General features: G+C 36.0%; 1 protein-coding gene and 1 pseudogene across 1 annotated transcript in view; one reads left to right on the top strand and one right to left on the bottom strand.

The window, feature by feature from the left end:
- SPAG16 (sperm associated antigen 16) overlaps nucleotides 1–26,730 on the top strand; it is a 935,138-nt gene that overhangs the window by 602,575 nt on the left and 305,833 nt on the right. The gene's annotated exons all lie outside the window — the stretch shown is intronic.
- LOC112922457 (Y-box-binding protein 1 pseudogene) lies at nucleotides 255–6,113 on the bottom strand (annotated as a pseudogene).

Genomic DNA, 26,730 nt, shown 5'->3' with positions numbered 1-26,730 from the left:
TTTCTTAAAAATATCAACTTGAGCATATAGGAAAAATTTAAAAATCTTTAAAGGGATATTGAGAAAAAATAGGCTTTAAAAAAAGAGTTGTCATTGCCAAAAGATGGCTAGGTAAAAATAATAAAAACCCCGCTGCATAGATAATACAGATAGTTCTATTTATCAGGCCAGTGGGCAAAAAGCAAGCACTTAATGCCTTCAGCTCAAATCTTTTATTCCTTATTACTGGAATTTCATTTCTTCTTGTCGTATGACTAAAACAGATGATAGTACAGATGGTAAGCCTCAAGAGTGGATGACCTGTCAGCTGGTGGATTGGCTACTTTGTCTCTTTGCAATCTTGTGGTTTAGGGTTTTCTGGGTATCTATGTTGGTCATCGAATTTGTGGTGGTACCAACATTGTGGTGGCTGCTGACCTTGGATCTCATCTTGATTTTTCCTTACCTTCTTCATCATTGTCCTCCCTAGGCTGCCTTTGACGAGAAAGACTCTTGCGGGATTGTGGCCTATGATCATAAAGCATATTCTGACTCACTGGTCTACCTTGTTCTCCTGCACCCTGATGGTCTGCACCACCTGTCACCTCTCCCTGCACAGCAGGGTTGGAAGACTATGGTCTAAGCCCACGGGGTTTCCGCATGTAGTAAGGTGGGAAACATTGCCTGCTGTGGGGCCAGCACTGTTGGGTCTGGCCTTTGGGAGCACTCTCCAATCTCACTCTTTTCGCCACTCACCATTCTGGTAATTTTGCTGGAAATTCTGTGAACCCCTGCCTTGTGGAGAGCATCTATAATGGGTATGGTCTGCTGCATATTTACTGCCTCGCTCTGGAGCTCCACCAGGGCCTGTCACATTTGCTACCTTCACACTCTTTTCTCCTTCAACAACATCCAACTCCACAGCCTCACTATCTCCTGTACTGTGAAGGTACTTCTAGTGTCATTCTTTTTTATGGCAGTTGGGTGTGTAAATACATCTTCCTTGGTGTCATTCCTATTGATGAAACCCTATCTGTGTCTTACATTCAACTATTTTCTTGTTACCAAAACCTTTGTTGTGATTAGCTGCTTCTCCCTACAGCAGGTGCTGCCTGTGTGTGGCTGTCCCGTCCTCTCCTCCCTGTGTGGCTGCAGATGCAGTTGGTGACGGGCTTGGTGTGGGTAGTGCTGAGGGCATTGTTGGATGCTCAGTCTTGGCCTCGGGCTCACAATTGGTGTGATGGTGACAGGCAGCAATGGTAACTGGACCATTGTTAGCTCCCAGGTGCAATGGTAACTAGACCAGCAGCAGGGCTGCTCAGGGCTGGTAGATGACTTTGAAAAAATAAACAAACCATTTATCCATTATTCCCCATTGGTAACATCTAAGGAGAATTTAGTAGCTTAGACATTTTCTAAAGTGAAAATACAGCAATCTAAAAAAGCTTGTCTCAATGACTAGAAAGGAACAATTAAGAAATTAAATGAAGTTTTGTTGTATTAAATGTGTTCTTAATCATTTGAGCAGAAACACATCTCCTTTTCCTTCAGTATCTGTTTTGTTTTGTTTTTAAAATATGGATTATATGAATGATAGCCTTACCTCCTTACCCAGATTATTTAAGCTAAAGCTGCTTTTTATTTTTTAACCTCTCATATGCTCTCTGATTTGTGACATTCTCTCTAGTTTTGTTTCAGAAATGACAATGCCATTCTAGAGAAAATAATATATACAAATTATTTTTTCTAGTAGAAATATATATGTCTGGTTAAAAATATAAGTCATTATTGATCTATTCCTATTTCGAGTTGATATTTATAGTGATGTAAATTATGATCTTTAAAATACATGATTATAAGTATTTTCCATTCACATAGTATCATTTTTCTAAGATGTATCAAAACCAGATTTTGCAGTTGTACATTCTATGGGCTCCATGCCAGGTAGCTGGGGACTGGCAGGCTGCCCCACAGCCATTGTGAGTTTACTGCAAGAAATCTGGAGACAGCCATGGGGAGTCCTGAGGGCCAAAATCCCATGAGGGCAAGACTGGACTGACATAGAGTTAATTTTTCAGGAGAAGTTATATAATATACCTCAAATTACAAGGAAAAAGAAACTTTAAAAAAATTATACTTTGGTAGCATACGTTTTATAGAATCATCATTTGAAAAATATATAAAACAGCTTTAAGGTATGTTCTATATTAAAGAATACAGTTGATGGAAAAAAAGAATATATAAAAGTTAGATTTTATTTATATACATTTCAGATAGAATTTTTTATTCTTGAAGGAGATCAGCAAACTGAACGTACTTCACACTTTGCCACATTTAATTTTATCAAAACAGACCAATTGCATTCAGTATTTTGTTCCTTTTAGTAAAAGAGAAAGGGCTGTCTTCCTTAGACACAATATGACTGTCTCTGTCACCAAGAAGAGGAATAAAGGAAATTTTAGTCAAATTTTCTTTAGCTTCATGTGTTTAAGAGTCATCTGATGAGGTTGGGCTTAGATGCAGACTCCTGGGCCCCAGATCAAGAAATTCTAATTAAATTTATCTCGAAGATCTTAAGAATGTGAATTTTCTAACAAGTATCCCAAGTAGTTCTGGTTAAGGCAGTTTTTCTAAACACACTTTGAGAAGCACTGTCCTAGCTCTTTCCATGTCAGCACCAATATCTAATTGGTCTGATTTGGGGAACTTGGGTAAAACATAGCAGTGAAACTTCAAGTTACCACATTCTTATCCAGCATTTGATATAATTTGTTTTGTCTAAGTAATTAATATCCATGAAATAAGAGAAAAAGATAAGGACTCTTACTAAATCCCCCAAAGAATATAGGTGCTCTCTTCCCCATAGTTTACTTCATTCTCATTACAAGAAATCAGAATTCTAGATTTATATATTGAGTATAAAACCTGACAGCAATTGATACAGGAGCATCAGAGGTAGAGTTCAGGGACCCCCGGGTGGCTCAGCGGTTGAGTGTCTGCCTTTGGCTCAGGGTGTGATGCCGGGTCCAGGGATTGAGTCCCACATTGGGCTCCCTGTAAGGAGACTGTTTCTGTGCTCTGCCTCTGCCTCTCACTGGGTCTCTGATGAATAAATAAATAAAACTTTTTTTTTTTAAATGATTCCATTAGAGATAGAGTTCATCTATGAGATAAAAGGACTAACAGAATCAGGGGAGATGAAGAGGGTACCAGCCTAATAGGGAAGTATCCTAATAAGGAACTATAGGATTAAGCAGGAATAAGGGAAAGGAACTATTATGGGCTGGATTGTGACTTCTCCAAAGTCATATGTTGAAGCCCTAACCCCAACTACATCAGCATGCGACTGTGTTCAGAGACAGGGCCTTTAAAGAGGCAATTCTCATTAATTAGGTTCTTATGAGTAGGCCCTAACCCAGTGTAATGGTATCCTTATAAAAGAGGAAATTTGGGACACCAGAGATACATACCCACAGAAGAAAGACCATGTCAGAACATAATGAGAAAGCAGCCATCTGTAGAACCAAGGAGAGGTGTCAGAAGAAACCAATCCTATAATATCTTGATCTTGAACTTCCAGTCTCCTGAATTGTGAGAAAATGAACTTCCATCGTTTAAGCTACCCAATCTGTGACATTTTGTTATGGCAGCCCTAGCACAGTAATTCAAATTTTGGTACAAAGAAGAGGGTGATGCTATAACAATTATCTAAAAATGTAAGAAGTAGCTTTGAGTAATAAGCAGAAACCAGAAGAGTTTTGAGGTGCATGCTAGAAAGAGCTTAGATTGCCTTGGAGAGATTGTTGGTAGAAATATGGATGTTAAAGATTCTTCTGATGAGGTCTCAAATGAAAACGAGGAACATATGTCTGAAAATTGAAGGAAAGGCAATCGTCGTTATATAGCAGCACAGAACTTGGCCAAAATGTGTTCTAATATTTTGTGGAAAGCATTAAATGACAAACTTGGATATTCAGCTGTGGAGATTTCTAAGCAAAGTGTTGGTATATGGCCTGGCTTCTCCTTGATGCTTGTAGTAAAATGTGAGAGGAGAGAGATTAATTGAAGGAGTTGTTGGGCCAAAAGAAACCAAAACTTGAAGAGCTGGAATATTTATTGTCTATCCATACTGCAAAAAATGAGCAAGTGTGTTCTAGAGAAAACACCAAGGATGGCCTGGATAGTATTTCCATAAAGTAATGGTGAGTGGGACCTGTGGATCTCATCAGCCTCTCTCCAGAAGCCAGGGATAAAGATGAGGTGACAACAGTAGATATGCAGCAGATATGCTGCTAGCTTAGACTAAAGGGGACAGAGATGGGACAAAATGAAAGGCCACTGAACTTCTGGCATTTTAAAGGTCGGAACAATAGCACTATCTGGTTATAAACACATATGACCCTCCAGGAAAAGGGAAAAATGACCCTGAAGGCAGTCGGGTTTTCCTCCTCAGTTATTACTCCAGTAATGTCTTAATAAATCTCTTCATATATGGTATGCCTGATACTTATTTTCATATTGTAGCCCCAGTGATTTTCCAAAGTGCATTTTGATTTTGTATATTCATACCTCCCTCCAATCCTGTGTACTCCAGTTTACAAACCATAAATTTCTTCATTTTGTTCTTAGAAAAAAAAAATTAAATGTCTTAATATAATCTATAAGACCTCAAATGACCTGGCATTTATTTGCTTCTCCATCCTCATCTTATCCTCTTTCTTGATCTGTCTGGTCCATTCCAGCTGACTTTCCCAGAGATCCCATGCTCAGTGTGTACATACTCTGCAGGGCTTTTGCATATCTTGTTCTCTCTACTTATAATGGACCTCCTGCCTTTCCTTGCCCACTTAACACCTACCAATCCTTTAGATCTCACCACTAAAACCACTTCCTCAGGGAAACTAGACTATGTAAAATTTCAATGTTATGGTCCTCATAGGACTGAAAATTCTTCACACAACACTGTAAGCTCCACAAGGCAGGGCCTATGCATGTGTGTGCACACACATCTTTGCAGATGAACACTCCTAACAAATATTTTTGAATAAATGCATATACATGTAAATGAATGAATATACAATTTTGAGGAAATACGGTTTTGGACTATTATTACTATCTACTTTAGTTCTGACCTTCTGGCTTTGTTTAATACTAATCTTAGAAGCCCATATAAATATTGTATGAGTTAACTGGTTAATTTTAACCCTGTTTCACATTCACAATAAATCTGCAAACAAACAAACAAACATACAAAAAACAAACCCACACTTATTCCCATAGAGTAAAGGAATTAATGTGAAAGTCATTTCTTGAAAATGCTAAAAGACACCTGAAGTTTGGTAGTCTATACTACTAAACATCTTTGCCCTCTTCTCTCATCTGTTTTCCCCTCTCTCTGTCACCAGATTATTTCTTCTCCAGAGTTCCTGAACCAGATTCTTTCTCCACCAAAATCATTATGGGCTTTGGGAAAAAGAGAAAAAAACAAGTTCAACCACACAAAAGAGATTACAGGGTGCAAGCCAAACTGTGACAGTCCTCAGGAGAACATTATTACTCATTTTTACTCTAAAACATAATTGTTAAGTGCTCAAAATACAGAAGAATGAGCCATGCTAGAAAAGTGACGTTGCTTTTTCCCCTGAAGACTAGTTTTGACTATCCTTTCTGAAACGTACAATCACAGCAGTGTCTTACCCTTTAATATTGATGACACAATAGCTTGTTATGTTTTAATTTCACTCTAAGAATATCTCTAGCAATTTAGTGTTCCCTCTCCTGTGGCCTCCCCCCAGAGGTCACCCTTCCAAGGACGATGGGCAGTACCATTTTGCTAATGCTAGTGTTTTCCATGCCAGTCCCTTACTCAGCTCATTGTGTTTTTTTTTTCTCTCTCTGAAAATATTTTATAGCAAAGGAATAATAGCTCAAAAAGAAAAGACATTTATCAAACTAAGGGTAGAAAAAGGAAGACCAAGAAGAATTGCCAAGAAAAGCTTTTACTAATGCTCCACAGGAGGAAGAGTTGCAGAAGCACGTTCTGTGAATGATGAAACGGCCAGACTCAGAGAGCCTTCAGAGAAAAAAGTTGTATTAAACTCATTTGCTTTTTTATTTGCTATTTTCTTCTCCATCTCGTTCACTTCAAAGTTTGTATTTCTCTTCCCTTGTGGGTGCTAACTTTCATTTTGCTTTTCTAAATGCTGTACTATATCTGCTCTAACATTCTAATTAGGCCTTTTGCAGTTGTACTTAGAATAGTGTAAAATCTCAAGATATAACATTTCTCACACCTAAAGAATAGATGACCCATGATGGGGAAGTTCACATAGTTGCAATTTAATAGAGTCAGCAAGAATACTGACATACCCACAGGGGATCTGCCTTCCAGAGTCTGACAGATGACATAGCTGAGGATAGATCAGCCTTAAGGGCTGATGCACATTACTATCATTTTCCTTGGGAATCTGATGTCAGGCTCCAAGCAGCTGCATATCATGGGGGTTTTATCCTATGTTGTTAGATGTAGTTGATAAATTTTTCCCTAGAGGCAGGCTTAATTTTAACATATTCCTACTTACTTAATAAAAAATAGATTTTTCCCCCTACATGATTTGTAATATAGTATATTGATATTAAATGGAATATATTCGTATACTGTTTTTAAATGTGAATATGCTATATACGCTCAATTTGTGTCAACTAAAACAATGATTTCCATTTTTTTTTTACTATTGCAAAATCATTTTTATTGGTGGAAATATTTTTGCATGGAGTAGAGAAGAGCAGCCAATTTAAAAACCTCTTTAAAATATAAACATTAGCATCATTCTCCAACTCTAGTACCTCCCATAGTCCTTCGTAAGTGCTGGACAAAGTAAACCAAATTAACTGATCCAACGTGGTAGACTGGACAAGGGCCTTAGTCCAGGGATCAACCATTAGGTGACTTTCTTTCAAGCAGAAGTTGACTTTCTAGAAGTCTCATCATCCTTGACATAGTCCCACTGTTACGGGAGAGCTTGGTTCTCATCTCACGGAGATGAAGAATGAATCAGACAAAGGAAAGTGAGTAAAGTTTTAGAAGTTTATTAAGCAAAGGTACAGAGAAAGCCCTCAGAAGTGAGAGGGGTCCCTATAGGGTTGCCTCTGGGGGCTTATAGGATGGTCTTTTATTGAAAGCCAATCAGGGAACCTTTGAACATGTCTATTGCTATCACTATTGAGTAAGGACTAGTGATAACATCTTTAATGGTTTACTTGTTTGGGGTCTGGCTGTTCTTTGTTGGTCACAAAGGACTGTTGGTCACAGTCCTCTGTGCTAAGTGATGTGCACTTAGCATCCTCCCCGCCCACGCCTAGGGCAGTGTGGTCTGGCTTGTTCCCTTATCTCTGGTTTTCCTTACACCTCAGCATTTTGGGGATTTTTGTGAGCCTGCTTCCATGGCCCCCTTACCTAGCTCTCCCTACCTAGCCATGTTTGTCCATAACTCAACACCGCTTTTGACTTTTTCTGGCTTACCTCAGAATGTGGCAAAGAAAGGAAGGAGATACCTTGTCCCTAAGACACAATTAATTCATTTCTAGGTCATTCCCATCTGGTAAGGTCTGACTTGCCTGCAATCAGCCACGCCTCCAATGCTGACTGCAGTGTTGCTCACAGATTCTGTGAAGTCAAGGTCTAGGCCATTTCTTCTAGGCTTGATTTTAGAGAACTCTCTCCTCTTTGCATCATATATTATAATAACAAGAGTATGAATTCAATTCAAAAGAGGTTATTTTTTTTAAAAGAGGTTATTTTTTTAATAGTAAACTAAAAAATCCTTTCTGTCAAATTTATTTATTTATATTTTATTTTTTTAAAGATTTTATTTATTTATGAGAGACACAGAGAAATAGAAAGAGGCAGAGACACAGGCTCTTCACAGAAGAAGCAGGCTCCATGCAGGGAGCCCAATGTGGGACTTGATCCTGGGACTCCAGGATCACACCCTGAGCCGGATGTAGATGCTCAACCACTGAGCCACCCAGGTGTCCCTCTTCTGTCAATTTTAATTCTAATTTGGTTCCACCTGTGTCTGTTGATATTCAGTCTCCAAGCAAAACTGATTTTTTTCCCTCATACTTCCCCTCTGCTTGCTCCGTATAGCAGAGTTGCATTTAAAACAACAAGATGAACTAAAAATGCAGTAAGAAGGGAAAACTTTATAACTTAGTTGATTTTCTATATAATGTCTTTCATACTCTAGCAGTAAGTGGAGGTGTACTGAAGAAAGGCAAACGTAGGCAAAAACTGAAAGCCACTTTTGTGACAATGACAAGAAAATCTTTTGTCCACAGTCAACATTGCATAGGCTTTAATGCCTTTTCCTGTTTGAGACCACAACCCTAGTGTTCCAGAATTCCAATGAATGGAAAAATGATTCGAGACATGAAAACCAGAGCTCCTGAAGAGAAATGAAAGAAAACAAGATCATTTTACCTGAGGGAGAAAAACTAAAGGGAGATATAATTTAAGCATGGGTAGGGATACTGCATAAAATATGGAAGATAGCTATTCCAGTGGAATCGGGGATTCAAATTTAGTTCCATTTGAGCTAAAATTAAATTTAGTTTTAATTTATACCGGGAGGAATTTGCAATTCATATTAACTCTTCTTAACCAGACCATAACAAAGGAAAATGAAAACTAGATATTTGTTTTGTGCCAGTCTCAGCCTATCAAACACCAATGCTGTGGTTGGACCAGCTGTGTGGTCCTTATTTTGATTGCAAGATGCCTTTCAGCAACAACCATCAGAAAACTTTGAAAAAATAAAAATTTACTACTTACAAGAGCTGGAAATTACACAGCATATGTGAGGCCACATAACAAGATGGCAGGTAGAGAAAGAGCACTAACAGGCTGGCTAGCCATTCTGTTTTTATTGGAGTCAAGGGTAGCATCCAGGCTGTTCCAGCTCACTCTTTATTGGTAAATTTAAAACATAAAAGTAGGAATTTAAAGCAAAGAAAGAAAAGGGAAGTGATTCAAAGGGTCAGTTATGGAAATCAGCATCTCTAAAACAAAGGAACCTCAGTATGGGGAGGTGGCCTCCTTTTTTAAATCTAGCTGTGTGGCAATGTGTTCATCTGTCTTTATAGTGAATGCCTCTTTGAAATGGATTCCTCAGCAATCAAAGCTCAAGTCAGGCACTTGAATTCCAAAAAGGAAAAAAAAAAAAACAATACCAACAAAACAATTGTCAGGGCTTTATACTGTTATTCTTTAGTTATAATTAAGAACTGACCAAAAATGTCTTTTATTGATGCTGCTTGAAAGCAAAGATGTGCTGTGGATGCGAATGAATGTGAATGTATTTTAGTACTTACTGCTTGTCAGACCTTCAGAAGCAGGAGTGGGTTGGCCTTCTAGAAGTATGACCTTTCTGTAGTCACACTGCGTCTGATTTCCCATTCTGAGAAACCTTAATCCCTGGGGACAACCAGCTCATTTTCAGATAATTCATTCCTAGAAAACTGACTTAGGGCACCAACCACACACCCCAATGCTGAATGGAATATTGCACACAGATGGCCGGGAGACAGGGTACAGGCTGACTCAGGTTTGCTTATACAATGATCACAACAATACAAGTATTGAAACAGAAGTCCAAATAAGTCACATGACCAGACTCATATAGTCAGGAAATGGCAAATAGGGATGTGAATCCAGTCCACTAATGCCAAAGCTTTTGTTTCTTTCCATCATCTCACCCTGTTCACCTACGTGAAGCTTACAAATCTTTTTCAAACTTCAAGTGACATTAATGCATGTCACTAGTGATCGAAATAAATGTTTTGGTTTTGATTGAGGTGTTAAGTGGAATTCCAAAAGGTTAATAATGAAACAGTGAAATAACTTCTCTCTTTTTTTTTCTTTTTCTAAAACCCTTTATCTCTTTATTGCTAAATACAAACTGATAATTAGAAAATCCTTAGGAAATTCTTGGTTCAAAGATTTATTTATATAATTGCTCCTATATGAAGCTTTTCAAGTGTTTCATAGAGCATATAAGAACATAAAAGAGAAAACATGAGACTAACATTTCCCTTGCAAAGTGTAACATTTTTGAGGTCTAATGGACCCTACTACCGATTAATTAATTACTAACTAAACCTATGAAAATGAGAACATCCAGCTTACTATTTCTGTCCACTTTTTGCTGAACATGGCTTGCTTTGATGAGCAGTGGCCTTGGACTCCTCACAAAGAATCTATGTCTCTAAATCAGATCTATTCGTGTTCCTCCTTGCCTATGCAGATACATATATTATTTCAGTCCAAAGAGATTTTTTTTTGTTGTTGCAAATTTAAGGTGATTAAAATGGTTTTTAATGGCAGTAATTCTGCAGTTATAATTACAGTGTTTATTATCATGAAGAATTTAATATAAATATATGGCAATTATCAGTGCTCTATTGGGGAAGGCTGAAAATAATTTGTCCTAATCTAGAGATTTTTCTGAGATCCATAATATGCATTCACTAATTCCTTTGCCCTAACAATACCACTGTATGAAATAACTCTAGGGATTTTTAAAGGTTAGAGATGTTCACAGCAGGAGAGCGATAGAGCATGTATGGAAAACCTAAATTCTGCAACCATTTAGCAGGATTTTTCCCCATTAAATCACAGTACCATAAACTTAGGTATGTAAAATCTCTTCATTACATTTATTTTTTCACTAGAGTTTATGTATTTTTAAAGCTCCAGGAAAAACTCCCCCAAATTACTCTTCTTGTATGTTTGAATTCCTATGGAATTTCCTTTTTAAAAATATACATACGTATTTATTTATTCATGAGGGACACAGAGGGATAGGCAGAGACACAGGCAGAGGGAGAAAGAGGTTCCTTGCAGGGAGCCCCATGTGGGACTCAATCCCAGGACCCCAAGATCACGCCCTGGGCCGAAGGCAGAAGCTCAACCGTTTGATTTCCTTCTGAGAAACCTTGTCCCTGGGGACAACCAGCTCGTTTTCAGATAATTCATTCCTAGAAAACTGACTTAGGGGACCAACCACACACCCCAATGCTGAATGCATAATTGCATACGGATGACTGGGAGACAGGGTCCAGGCTGACTCAATTTTGCTCATGCGATGATCACAACAATACAAGTATTGAAACAGAAGTCTGCTGAGCCATCCAGGTGTGAATTTTCAGTTACGTATAGGCGATTTCCATTTTTGATGGATAATTTTCATTTAGTACTTTAAAAACATCAATCCTTCAAAATAATACTATTGCATGAGTAGAGTTACTTTTTCCATTAGCCCATCCTGCATTATTACTAACTGGATTACTTTTCTTAATTAACTTGGCACTTATCAGTATATAAAAAAGCAAACAATAATGATTTCTTAAAATATTTCTGATTTTCAAGATTTTATTCCACTTCCTCAATTCCAACCTGCCAAAAGTGAAACAAATGCCTATGGAAAAGTAATTACTTTTCTCCTTTTTTAACTTCTTCTTAATTAACTTTTAATCTATGCTGTTACACAGAGAGCATCTCTTAATACTAAATGTGTCTAAAATGTAGAAGACAGAGATTTAAATGATTTAGATAAACATCTGCCTAGCACAGAGGCATAAAAACTACAAAATTAGTATATGGGTGGCTGAGTGCCAGTAGTAGCTGCCAGCAAAAGAACGATATTGTCTTCATTTTTTTTTAATCTTTTGCTTACTAATGAAGCAACTTAATAAATGCCTCCTAACCATACATCCTTATTTTGGAACATGTTTCTTGGTCTACCTGACATAAAATTCTAAAAAGTTTGAATGAGAAATCACAGAAAAAACTTCTATGTAATAATTTATGGAAGACATATTCTGTTAGGGAAAAATCAATAAATTGAAAATTTTCAGTATGAAATGAAGCACTATTGTTTTGTTTAGTTGGAGTGGATTCTGTCAACAGTAATTTAAAATAATCAGTTCAATGATATGATCCCTGGTTGGTGTTTAGATAATTACTATACTTATGTCTAGTAATTTTCATCTATTAAATGGAGCAGAGTGGCAAGTAAAGACAGGAAGCTTTGACTCTTAACACCTCCTCTACAGTATTTGTGTAATTTGTCTTTTAATAACTGAAAGAACATGACAATAAATCCTTACATACAAAATGGAAAATATCCTACATTCTGTATGCATGCCAAGTTAACCAAATATCCTGATTTGCACAAAATACAGTAGAAATGTGTGTGCACTTGCATACCTTAGCTTCTCAATTACTCTAGAGAGTTAGGAAGACTAAGGAACCAGAAAATAGTGCTTAAGTTCATGTTTTTTTAATTTGAAAAGAAAGAGGCAAAAATATAATTAATTGTGGAAAATATGACTGTAAACCACCAAAACCCAAAAGAATAAACAGAAATAATTTTTGAAAATAAGAGTAATTCCACAAAATGATGAGTTAATAAATGCCAAATATCAAAACAAAACAAAAAGAAAGAAAAGAAAGAAAAAGGACTATTTATAATAACAATAAAAATCATAAAACCTTTGGAATAAAATTAGTAAGCAATGTGTAATACTTATAATAATAGAACTATAAAATGTGATTGTGATAAAGACTTGTAAATGTGAAGGTTTTCTTTGTCTTAGGTTGGAATTATTTAGCGTTGTAAAGAAATCAAATTTCCCAAAATGTTTTGTTGTGTGTGGGTTTTTTGTTTTTTTGGGTTTTTTTTAATGAAATGAGATCAAGTGTTCAAAATTCCAACAGGATTTCTTTTTTAGGGGGCAGGGATGGGCAGAGAGAGTGATAGAATACAAAAAAAAAAAAATCTCAGTATCTGATATGCTACATGTGAGAAAGCCAGAAAATTCTTTCCCAAAATAAGATATACTGTTTAACTATGACAATTAAAATGTGATATAGGTGAAGGAATACATGGCAGATGTATTGGTTTTCAAGATATTTGGTATCAGGCACTAAAGAACTGTGATCTCTGAGTGACAGGAAACAAATGACGGGAACCCCATGAGGAGTGCCTCAGCTTACTTCCTCCAGAGAGTTTTTAGGCAATGGTCCATGGCAGACTCCCGGACTTGAGAAGTTGAAAGTCCAGGGAAAACAAGGTGGCTAGAGCTTTCAGGACAGAGTACTGGAGAGAGGAGTGCTACACAGAGAACTCTAAAGATCTTCAGAGGTTGCCCCAGGAGCATTTAGCTGAACAGTGATCAGTGCATGTGTTTGAGGAAAGTACCTGAATCTGGAGAAAGAATCATAAGAAAGGTTAGAGGAAGCAGTTTCTAAAGTTTCATAGTACTGGAAATTCTGGATATTCCAATAGGATTGGAAAAACACAATTTGTGGGGCATTCGGTTGAATATCAGGGAGGTCTTAGTATATTACTCAGTATTAGGAAGAGTTCTCCAGAGAATTGGAACCAATAGAACATATACAGAAAGATTGGGGTCAAGGCAGTGGGGGATGAATTAGCAAATGCAAAATCTCTGGAGAAGCTGGCAGACTGGAGACCCAAGAAGAGATGATGTAGCTTGAGTTTAAAAGCCATCTGAAGGCAGAATTTCCTCCTTCTTAGAAAACTTTTTAGTTTTTTTTCTCTTTAGGCCTTCAACTGAGCAGATTAGTCCTACCCACATTAAAGAAAGTAATCTTTTTAAATCAGTGTTGCTGATTTAAATGTTGAACACATCTAAAAATACTTTCACAGAGACATCTACTCTGATCTTTGACCAAAAATTGGGAACCATGGCCTAGCCAAGTAGACACATAAAGTTAACCAGCACACTTAGTATTTTACAGCTCTCAGGAATTGCTTCAGCAGTAGGGAATGAGCAGCTCTAGACTGAGGACTTCTCTGGACCCATCTAACAAATTATGAAAACAAGGCTGAAAAGGGTGAAACTATTTACAAGTAATTTCACTGCAGCCCAGAAAAAATGCACACATGTATTAATGGGAATAGGAAAAATGCAGCACTCCAAAAGGTAAAGTTCTCATTTTTTTAAACTCAATTAAGAATTACCAGGCATTAAAAAAAAAAAAAAAAAAAAAAAAAAAGAATTACCAGGCATTAAAAAGAGGCAGGGAAACCTTACCTAAAATTTAGGTGGAAGCACAATCAACTGAAATCAATCAGAATTGTCACAGATGTTAGAATTACATCCTAAAAACATTTGATCTGATTAAAACAGTTAACTGTGTTCCATAAAAATTCTATAGATGAAAATTATAGTGCCCAATATAAAATATACACTGGATGAGATTAATGGCAAAATAGGAATTATAGAAGAAAAAAGATATAGCAATAAGAACTCTCCAAATAAAATGTACAATGAAAAGAATTTTAAAGATTATGAAGCATCTCACTGAACTCTGGGACAACTTTGAATGATTTACTATATGTGTAATTGGAACTCTTTTTTTTTTTCTTATGACTTGAGAGCAAATTTTTTTTACATTGTTATTTAAATTCCAGTTAACATACAGTGTAGTATCAGTTTCCCATGTACAATATGGTGATTCAACACTTACATACAACACCCACTTGTGCTCATCACAAGTGCACTCCTTAATCTCCATCACTCATTTCACCCATCCCCCACCCACCTCCCCTCTGGTAACCAGCAGTTTGTTCTCTGTAGTTGAGTCTGTTTCTTGGTTGGTTTGTCTCTCTCTTTTTATTTTTTTTCTTTTCTCATTTGTTTTGTTTCTTAAGTTCCATATGTGAGTGAAATAATATAGCGTTTAACTTTCTCTGATTTATCATTTAGCGAAATACTCTCTCGCTCCATCCATGTCATTGCAAAGGGCAAGATTTCATTCTTATCATGGCTGAATAATAATCTGTGTGTGTGTGTGTGTGTGTGTACATATATACTACATCTTCGTTATCCATTTATCAATCAAGGGACATATGGGCTGTTTCCATAATTTGGCTATTGCAAATAATGCATAATGCTGCTATAAACATCAGGCTGCATGTATCGCTTTGAATCTATTTTTGTATCCTCTGGGTAAATAGTGCAATTGCTAGATTGTAGGGTACCTCTGTGTTTAATTTTTTGAAGAATATTATACTATTTTCCAGTGGCTTCACCAGTTTGCATTGCCACCAATAGTGCAAGAGAGTTCCCCTTTCTCTGCATCCTCACCAGTACCTGTTGTGTTTTGTGTTAGCAGTTTTATCCACTAAAATGACTGAACATTTGTAGAACATTCTACCTACAAACGGCAGAATACACATTCTTTTCAATTGCAAATCAATTATTTACAAAAAGAGACCATATTATAGGCCCTAAAACAAGTCTCAAAAACCTTAAATGGATTTAATTCATGCAAAGTATATTCTCTGCCTACACTGTCATTGAATTCGAAATCAGTGATAGAAAAATCTCTTTGGAAAATAATTTGGCAACTTCTTAAGGTAAACATTTACCCTACCATATTATCCAGCTATTCTATTCTGAAGTTTTTTTCAAGTGAAAGAAATATTTATATTTATACAAACACTATACATAACAGCCTTTTTGTAATAGCCTCAAACTATAAACAGCACAAATATTCATCAACAAATGAACAGAGAAATTGTAGTATATCCATATAATACAATACTACTCAGCAACAAATTTTTTGATATACAAAATGAATTATCAATACGTAACATGATGAATCTCAAAATAATTTTTTTGAATAAAAGAAGCAAGACCTAAAGAGTGACTTCTATTTTTATAAAACACCAGACAGAAAACAGATTACTGGTTTCCTGAATGATGTGGGAGTGAGGAGGGTCAAGAAAGAAGGTGTGTAGAACCCTGCAGGTTATGGATACATTCATCATCTTGGATATAGTGATAGTTTCATAGCACTATTCACTGTCAAAATTTTGCAATTTTTTCTCTTTAATCATGTCTAGGTTATTTTATGTCAGTTGTATCTAATGAACCTGTTAGATAAAAGGCAAAAGACATCAGTAGGAATACCCAGAATAAAAAAAAATGTGAAAATATGACCAACATCAGCTGCACAAAATATAATAAAAAAAATCAAGGAGGAGCTTTTTTTGATTGTCATGAGCAAAGATTTAAAAGTTTGATATTATTCTTTACCTATCCAAGTGGCTTAGGAACATGGCTTTCATATTCATCATTGTTTGCAGTATAAATTGATACACTATTTGGCAATACTATTAAAATTTATTGGGGCACATTTTATACCCAGCAGTTCTATTTGCCAAGGGCCTTGACCTTAACATTGTTGGTAAAAGTAAAAAATTGGAAACAATCTAGTTGTTCTTTAGTGGGAGAATGCATGACTGAGAATGGTGTATCCATGTAGCTGTCTTCTCTCACATTTGTAAAATTCCTAAAAATCCATCTACTGTAACATCTGGAATTTACTGTTCAGCATAGGCAAAAATCTATTATACCTTTTTAAATTTTATTTTATTTATGTAAGAGAGAGAACACATAAGTGGGGAGGAGAGGCAAAGTGAAAGGGAGAAGCAGGCTCCACCAAGCAGGGGGCCCCATGTAGGACCCCATCCCAGGACCCTGGGATCATGGTACCTGATCCCAAGGCAGATCCTTAACTGACAGCCACCCAGGTGCCCCATATCTTCATTTTTTGAAGGCCCCTTTTATCTTCTTACTTTTAGCAAACACAGATATACCCTTAAGCCACCAATTCCCTCTCAGTTGGTGGCTGACTTTTAGTCTTTCTTCACTGAGGCTGGAGGTGTGGTAGGTTTCCTTATTCTTTGCTGCCTCATCTATAAAATATACCGTCCACCATCACCTCACTCTGAAATTTCCTTAGTTCCTGAATAAAATAGCTTCTGGCCTAAAGTCACTTTCTGTAATTCAACATGTATAGAACTGTGATTTACATAGATAGACAGATGATAGATAGATGATAGATAAATAGATAATCCATCCAACATCATGACCTCTCAGCTTCTGGACCTCTTCCCACCAGTGATTTATCTTACACCCTACCCCAGTCACATCATTAATACAGTCTAGAATATTAGACTTCACCAACAACAACAACACCCTCTTTACAGAATCATTTTCATGTGTCCCACTTTGATTCTGCAGGATTTCTTGACAATACTCCTTTCACTGATCCAGGACCTAAAATTCACTGAACCATCACTTTTACTGTAACTTGCCTGATAACCCCTCTGTTCTTCTATTCAGCTTACTTAAATTACATCCAAATTCTACAAACTTTGCCTTTTCCTATGCAAATAAATCTGTCAGGGGAGAATAAAACACACTTAATCATGCTGAATCATCTTTATTTTTTTTAAGATTTTATTTATTCATGAGAGACAGAGACAGAGAGAGAGAGAGAGAGGCAGAGACACAGGCAGAGGGAGAAACAGGCTCCACGTAGGGAACTGGACATGGGTCTCCAGGATCAGGCCCTGGGCTGAAGGTGGCACTAAACTGCTGAGCCACCCAGGCTGCCCTGATCTTACTTTAAATCTCAGTGTGTCCTTAATGAAGCCCAGCAACTATTCACTCTTCCACCTCTCCTGAAAAAAATCTCCAACATTCTTCTCTTTTACCTCACTTTCATCTGATGTCTCTGCTTTTATTTCACCAAGAAAATCAAAGCAGCCAAATAAAAACTTTAACAATCTTCACCCATTACATCCAGCCACTTATTAAAGTGTACACCCATACACTCAGCCTTTTATTCTGTCTTATTTGTTGGGTTCTTAACCATAGAGTCCTGCAAAGCTCAGTCTTAGACCTTTTCTTTTTTACACTCACTACTTTGGTGATTTCATCAAGTCTGTATCTTTTGATACCAAGACCTGTATGTTGAAGATGCCAAATTTACACATACCCACACATACACAATGTAGAATTCAAAAGAAAGATTGACATATATACTTTTTCTCTGATTTCTACACTGATGTATCCAAATGCTTTCTCAACATTTCCATTTTAATAGTTAGTAGGCATATTAAACTTAAGACCCCAAACCAACCTCCTGATCTTTACTACCACTTGCTCAGACCTGCATTTCCCACCATATTGCCCACATCAACTGATGGTAATACAATCCTTCCAAATGATCAGACCAAAAACCTTGAAGCTGTTTTTTTTTTAAATTTTATTTATTTAACTCCTCTCTTCCTCTGATTCGACATCCAGTTCATTACAAAATATTGTTGGTACCACCTTTCCTATCGTAGTAATCTCCTAACTGTTCATATTTCACTTCCTATATCCTTAAAGTTTTTTCTGGACACTGCCACCAGAGCAATTCCTGCAAAACCTAAGTCTAATCAGTTACTCGTATGTTCAACCTCCCCAAAGGCTCTTCATTTTATAAAATGGTAGCCAGTATCTGACCAATGACCTGTGTGATCTGCCCTTTGTACCCCTCTTACCTCTGAGTACACCTCTTACCATTCCTCTAGCTCAGCACTGTCCAGTAGCGATGTAATGTGAGTCACATATACAATTGTAAAGTTGTTAGTAGCACATTAAAAAAGGCAAAAGCAGGTGAAATTAATTTGACAGCATATTGTATTTAACCCAGCATATCACATATAATATCATTTTGACACATAATCAATATAAATATATTTGATGAGATATTTTTGATAATTTACAGTACATATCAAATTGCATTAGCTCAGTAGCCACATGTGATTAGTGGGTACCATACTGGACAGCACAGTTCTAGCTGGTTCCTCTCTAGCCACAATGGTTTCTTTTTTTTTTTTTTTAAGATTTATTTATTTATTCATGATAGACACACACACACACACACACACACACACACACACACAGAGGTAGAGACAGGAGGAGGGAGAAGCAGGCTCCATGCCGGGAGCCCAACGCGGGACTCGATCCCAGGACTCCAGGACCACGCCCTGGGCCAAAGGCAGTGCTAAGCCGCTGAGCCACCCAGGGATCCCCCTGGTTTCTTTTATATTTCTACAACATGGCAGTCATACCATTGCCTCATAGCCTTTGTATCTTTTCTTGTTTGTTTCCTGAAACCACCTCCCAAAAATATGTACATGGTTTGTTCTGTCTTTCTAGTACTTTTGCAAATGTAACCATCTCAATGAGACCATGCCAGACCACTCTATTTAAGATACCCACTATCTCACTCACTCTTGCATTTCCTATTTATCTTGCCTACTCTAGTTTTAAAATATCATCTGTCACCTTTTTTTTTTTTTTAAGATTTTATTTATTTATCATGAAAGACACAGAGAGACAAAGAGAGACAGAGACACAGACAGAGGGAGAAGCAGGCCCCATGCAGGGAGCCCAACGTGGGACTTGATCCTGGAACTCCAGGACCAAGCCCCAATCCGAAGGCAGACGCCCAACCGCTGAGCCACCCAGGTGTCCCTCATTTGTCACCTTTTAATAGGATATCAATTACTTATTTATCATCTGTATTATCTGTCTCTCCCCACTAGAATCTCTCCCATGAGTGGAGGAATTTTGAACTGCCTTGTTCATTTATGTATCCCCAGCTTCTCAAATAATGCCTAATATTTAGTAGTTGCTCAATAATTAATTATTAAGTGAATGAAAATAATAAATGTAGTATAATACTATGTAGTCATTTTATAATGGAGAGTCATGTATACTGTATTTAAGAGAAATATTCAAGATATATTGGTAAAAGAAAAAACCAACATGCTGAAAAATTGTATAAACATATATCCTTTGATGATTCAAAATATGTCTGTAGATGTAAGTGTAGCTCTGTATAAGATATCATACAGCATTAGTATAAGGTTAAAGACTGGCAATAGCTATATATTATGAGCACTTATTACCTTCCTCTGAAAATTAACTCATTTAGGGTGCTAAAAATTTCTTAGAGGTCATCATTGCCTAACCCTAGGCATTTCCCCAGAAATACTGAGACCTAGGCATCATATATGTATCATTCTGCCATCTTCTTGATTGTATATCTAGGGCCATCTGGATTTCACCATTTCAATTCCTGAAAGTTATTTGATAAACTGTCCCTTACTTCACAGTCTTTCCAATTAAATTGTAAGCTGACCCACTAACTGAATTACAGAAACCAGATATAAACAAATGAAAAAAATTTCAGCTGTCCATTTGATATAGTGATTTGAATTAGTTTTAATGGGCCCCCTGGCAATTTTCTAGCTTGTAACTGCTATTAAACAGAATTCTGTAAATTCACTGAAGATGTTTAAATACTCTGTGCGGTAATACAACTGATTTGTGTTTTACACAAGTAATAACTATGGCTTGAATTAAAAGGAAATATGCCCTAAAGAAAAGAAGGACTATTTAATGCACTTTTTATTGTATTACTCTAGAAGGTGCACATTTTAACTCATTTTTTCCTTTGAAAAATGAAAATTTAATAGTATACTCAATGTACCTAGAACTGCCACTATGCTAAGAACTTTAAAAATTTATCTCAAGTGATTCTATAAGTGTGTGGTACCAGCATTATCGTTATTTTTACAGATGATAAGGTTGAAATTTAAAGAGTTAATGTAACTTGCCCATGTCCACACAGCTAGTAAGATTAGAATCAGCACTTAAATAATCATATTTGTTTCACTCCAAAATCATGTTCCTAAGCACTATGTCACTAACATATTTATCATGGTTAAACCAGTGACTTTTGATTATCCTTAAAAATAATCCTAAGATTACAAAGACATTTTGATCTAGAATCTACTTTAAGTCAGTTATATAAAATGCCATGTGTAATCTTATATCACAACCCTTAGATTAACAACTGGAACATAGCTGGCACACAAGAAATAATTTTAAATTAATGAAATCAGGAAAGTTTTTGTCTCTTGTAATATATAAACCTTTACAGTGAAGAAAAAAAAAAAAAAAAAAAACCTTAGAAGAAAGGGCAGAAGCAAGGGGCATAGAGAATTGTTAGCATTTGAGAATGGAATAGACAATAAAGCTAATTAAAATTCACTTGACTGGGGTCATGTAGAAACAACAAATAAAGAGAAAGCTGGAAAGTGCCAGGATATTCCACAATATGCCTCTCTGAGGTGTCACTGTGTAGAGATGTATTTTTGAATGCTTTAAGTAGATAATAATACAGCTCTACTGATTTTTTTTTAAATGAGAGATCACATGAATTTGTATAACCATTAGAAAAATATTTTCTTTGTTAATATTATACATTTCAAAATAGTTAAAAGGCCTTGTTAAAATATGAAGTGCTCTCTGAAACCCAGGTATAATGAATCACTCATTCTTCTCAATTAAATCAGGAGACTTTGTCTCAGCCATTGAAATATCACTTTGGCCTCGTTGAGAAAACTGATAATTTTTCCATATGACCCACTCCTCCCTCCAAACTTTGTCAACCACTTTTAAAATGTCATGCTGGTTTCCATGTATATAATGATTCTCAAGTTTACTCATATTACTAGTGCAAATCATCATTTGTGGCTAGAACTAACGAAATAACCTTCAAAATAGCGTCCTCATTTTGGAAGTCCCCTTTACTTATCTTCCCTACCTATGGTCACCAGATTTATCTTCCTTGAAAGTGGATCTGTTCTTAAATCTTGTTAATTCCATGTCATCTATAAAACTTCCTCGTGAAATTAAAAGATCCCAGAATCTTGCCCCAGCCACCTTTCCTGGCTCACCTTCACACAACCCTCTAATACACCTGAATTACAATCATAAAGAGCACTTTATGACCGCCCCAAATTGCCAAGCACCATCTTACACTAACTCCTGTTTCTAATATATCCTGACCCTCTGTCATTCAAAATCCTCAAGCATCACGGCTTAGAAAAAAATGCCACCTCTTTCATGATGCTTTTCCTTGTCTCCCCCATTTCACTCCCAACTTATAATTAAGTATTGCATCAAACTTTATTCATGCCTCTATTTACTGCCTATCTATTCTCCACTTCTGTTTTCATGTCCATTCTCATCATGTGTTTCTTTATTGAGCTTGAATTCTTTCCGAACACATACAATAGGTTAAGTATTTTTTTTTCCCCTTCAGTGCCTAGAATAGGGCAATATTTACAGGAAAAAAAAAATACACCACAATAAATATATGCCATTTACTGAAGTATCAGATAAACTCAAAAACTGCCATAAAATACTTTAAAAAAATATGCAGAATAAGGCTAGCACAAGGGAGAAAGCATAATCTCTATATTATAGAAGTGAAACATGATAAAACCTGTATTGATAACTGGGTGAATTTAGATGGATGTCTTATTGAAAATGAGAAATAGAAAAGCAGAAAGGAAAATAAATCAAAATTATTCTTTGATGTCAAGTTTTCAGGGAAAAATTATTTTCAGGTACTAAGTTTGTCTGCATTGGGAAGGAGTGATTTTGTAATTTTCAGAACTGTCATCCTTTGTTACACTGTTGTCCTTCACCTACTCTGCTCTCTGGGGGTTTTCCGTAGATTGCACACCAGGAGCTTTCAACACAATGGCACTGAAGTCTTGTGGCACAGGAGGACTCAGTAATCAATTCCCACTATCCAGGTGGTGCTGTTTGGCTCCATTCACATTAACTTTTCAGCATTCTATGTGAAGAAAGCCTCCAGATAGTGCAGGGGGAGGGAGAGCAATAAGACCAGTGATTACAAATCAATCACTTTTATTGCTGCCAGAGCCAGTAGCAGAACACAGATGATAGACAAAGCAATGGTTTTGTTCAATAATTGAGTTGCTTCTTGGAGGCAGTGGGGGGAAACAAAGTCTTTTCAATATTCCACTCTTTTAGAAAATATATATATTGTTTTAAACATCAGGTGGCACACAATAGAAATGTTAGCTTTAATAGTGGACTTATTTCAAACATCAAACGTTACAAGACAGATTTGATTAGAATTGAGGGAGGCTCAGTTCTCTTGCAGAGTTGCAGCCAAAATATCTGTGACACCTCTCCACATGAAAAACGGAAGGTGCATATTCCCTAGATCAGGGGTGATTCAGGATAAGTACTATATTAAGTAAATTTCTAAAATACACTAAAGACTTGGGCAAAGATAAGAAAAAGGAATTTTTTTTGCCTAGAAGTATGTGTGTATATTTCTTTCTGGAAAAAAAAACTAAAGTTATGATAGTGCTATCATAATGATTTAGAAGTAAAATATCTGTTTGGATTTGAGTACGTGAATCTCTTCAAGATGGTGGACCTTGCCAGTACTTTGTTGAAATACTTTTCGTGTTCTCAAATTCTAAATAAGTGCCATTTTGGTGTTTCTGTTTGTTTGTTTGTTTGTTTATCCTGGGCCCACCCTTCTTGTCTCATTCTTTCACATCATTACCACCAAATGTAACACTCACATTAGCTATAGTGGGACAAAGAGATTCAGCATAAAACATTCTTCAATGATTTTGGAAAGACACTGTTTACTTGGATAAGAGGATGCAAAACTATAATTTGTACCTTTGTAAATAGAATTCAAATTAGAGCATAAGTCTCCTTTATATCTTTTTCTCTTTTAGAAAGGTAGGAGAGACCATCCAATCTGTATAGAGGCCATGCAGGATAACAGGCAATGTCCTATGGCACAAGGATGGAGTTCAGAATTTATTCCCACAACCATCACTGGCTTCTGTAACATTAAAACTGGTCACTTAATTTCTGAACTCTTCCAATCTTATCATTGGAAATGGAAACAATGACACAGATTCCAAACAAGAGATCATGAATATAATTGGGATGACAAATAAGATGTGACTATGTTTTAGTTGTTGAATATGCCACTTTTGTTATTATTTTCCTGAAAAGATCCACTCCCAAAAGGAAATTACAGAAAATAAGTACTATTGGCATCAGTGCGCTATTAGATATTTTCACATAAGCCATTATGCCGAACTCAGAAACAGCATATTTTAACTGTCCATGAGGTCTTTATTTGTTCTAATAAAACCCTAATTTGCCCAAGTTCTATCAGTAACCATGGTTTCCACATAGTACTCACTGAGGTGGTTGTAGTTTTTATTTCCTGGTATGATGCACTGGTGGTACAAGGTCTGACTCAGAGCTTTTCCTAGGAATACAAAAGGGATAAATAAAAATGTAAAAGAAAAATTACTAAACTGTCCCTTGATAACTAAATGGTTGATCATAAATTGGAGTGTCTATGCAAATGAAGTAAATAATTAAAAACTCCAAGAACAGCAATGACTAGGTGGTTGATGACTGGCAATTATAAAAGCTGAATTTTTAATATGCATACATCTAAGGAGCCAGTAAAAATTAGCTCCTAGACTAATGGACTTGCCTTTCTTCCGAGGCAGAATTTTAATGAGAGCATTATTTATAACAGAGAGCCCAAGAACCAGAGTATTCTTGCTTAGTCTCATTTTTTTATTCCCTGACACCTTATCCATTAAACTATGAACTTCTTTACAGAAGAATAATACTTTATGCACTAGGAAGTAAAGGTCAAAATGACCTCGGAAATTAGTCACACCATATATACTCTAAAGATGCGCCACTAAGGAGAAAAGAAATTATGAAGCCTGTGTTTCTAAATACTCAAATAATATGCATTTCTCATATGCATCTAGTGATTAAATTACATTTCACGTAGTTTCACTCTTGATGCTACATACATTGTTACTGTCTCACAACTTTCTATAGGATGCAATTGTTTCCTACCTAAGTTTAAAAAACCTTGTGGATGTTTAAATCATTTTGTATATACTTTTTTAATGATTAAGAATGGTTTTAATCACTCTGATACCTGCATATTACTCAGTTGTTGATTTCTTTAATGCTATTGAAAGAGTTTGCATTTTTCCCTTGGCAGGCCATTTTATTATTAGCAATCTGCATAATAAGCATCACCGAGTTTTTTAGTGCTCTCCTTAAGGTTAGATTACTACTTTCCAGTCTTAAGATTTCAACCAGAGCTATCTCTGGTCTTGTTTCCATAACCCCTTCCCCCAGAGTTGTGACTAAGCAACGACTGTTTGGCAGACAGCGTCTCAGGAAATTTTATTGGCTGTGACTTTCCCCATAAACTATGAGTCAGGCAAGAAGAGCCTGATCCAGGGATGAGTCAGAAAAGTGGTTTACTCAGAATTACTCTCCACAGAAATTCACCAGTGCCTTTCCAATTCCATCATTTCACCCTTGCCCCAGCACCAACCTAAAATCAGAGGACCAAGGGAAAGGAGCAAAAGAGGCATTATCAGGGAAACAGGATAAATGGGCTGTCATTTGTCCCCGTGTGTCCCTTCCTATCTTTTTTTTTTTTTTTTTTAAGCCCTCAGTGTTCTATAGACTTCTGCATTTAATCAGAGATACTGAAGAATTTGGTTTTCCTAAGAAATCTCAGGTTTTTAAAAAATTATCAGGACATAGATTCCTCTCTGGTGGTCAACATGAGACAGATAACAGGCAAATGCTCAAGATAGGATAACCTAGATGCTCTATATGAACCAGAGCAAAGCCAGAATATTCTCCCTGGGAACCTCTATTTAATAAGCTGGAGATTGTAATAATGCTTAACATTGGATTTTGAGCGCAGTTAAAATCTTTTTATATATGTTTTGGCAATTCTGTGTTTCTTCTCTTTTTAGTTGCCTGCTTTTGTCCTTGTGTTTCTATTGTTTATTTTTTTTCTGATTATTTTGAAAGCACTCATCCATTAAGCCTATTACTTCTTTCCTTGCTGCAATTATCTTTTCTAGTTTATCATTCATCTTTAAATTTTTATATTCTTAATGCAGAGATGTGTTTACTTTTCTCTATGATCAAATATATCCATACTTTCTTCGATATTTTGTTCTATATTTTTGTGTTTTAGAAAGCTGTCTCTGATGTCATTTAAATATTTACTTATTAAAAATTTACTGTACCGCTTTATTTTTTCTTTTTAACAACAAATGAAATTCATTTAAGTATACAGCATGGGGTAGTCTTTATTTATGAATATCTAAATACTTAACCAATTGTCCAAAGATCATTTATCAAATGAAATTCTTTCTCCAGTGTTTTGAATATCTTATTTATAACCTAGTAAATAACTATATACACTACATATCAGTCTATTACTAGGCTTCTTAGTCTATTCCAATCTGTTTTTTTTAATTTTTACTCCAATATTAGGAAATGTTTCAGTCTCAGAATACTATAATATTTATCAGACAAGTGTTCAGTTTTCCCCATATTTTAGCATGATTTGAACTGATTGTACAATTTCTCTCTTTTGACATTCTAAACTTCTAACATTTAACCATTCTTGCTTTTCTAGAATAAATCCTACTTGGTTATGGTGTTAACAACACATTATTATTGGGATTATATACATATGATATAACTGAAAATATTCTGTAATTTTCTTTTCAATTTGTCATTGTCCAGGGTTTTAAATGATTTTTTTCTTGATTTATAAAATGAATTGGAAACAATAGTTCTCTAAGAATATGGTTGAGTGAACTAAGACATCCAATGCTTCCCTTTTATCTGTTCTATCGATAAACTATAGAAACTAAAGTAGTATAAGGTAGGCAAAAACTAAAAGACTATACCAGTACATGAAATTAGGAAAGGAGTCTGTCCACATAGCAGAAAGTATTGAGTAATTTCTGCAGTATGTGGTCCATATAGGAGTGAATGAAAGAATTTCATAATAGATACCTCACAACATTCTGTCCCAAGAAAACAGTAGGAGAAATTAGGGCAAAAAGTAAAGAAAATCTAGGCAGATCTCCAATAAAATCC

This window comes from Vulpes vulpes, chromosome 16, assembly GCF_048418805.1.
Source record: "Vulpes vulpes isolate BD-2025 chromosome 16, VulVul3, whole genome shotgun sequence".
Classification (NCBI taxonomy): Eukaryota; Metazoa; Chordata; class Mammalia; order Carnivora; family Canidae; genus Vulpes; species Vulpes vulpes.
The sequence above is the reverse complement of the archived record's forward strand: the minus strand, read 5'-3'. Positions and strand labels throughout refer to the sequence as shown.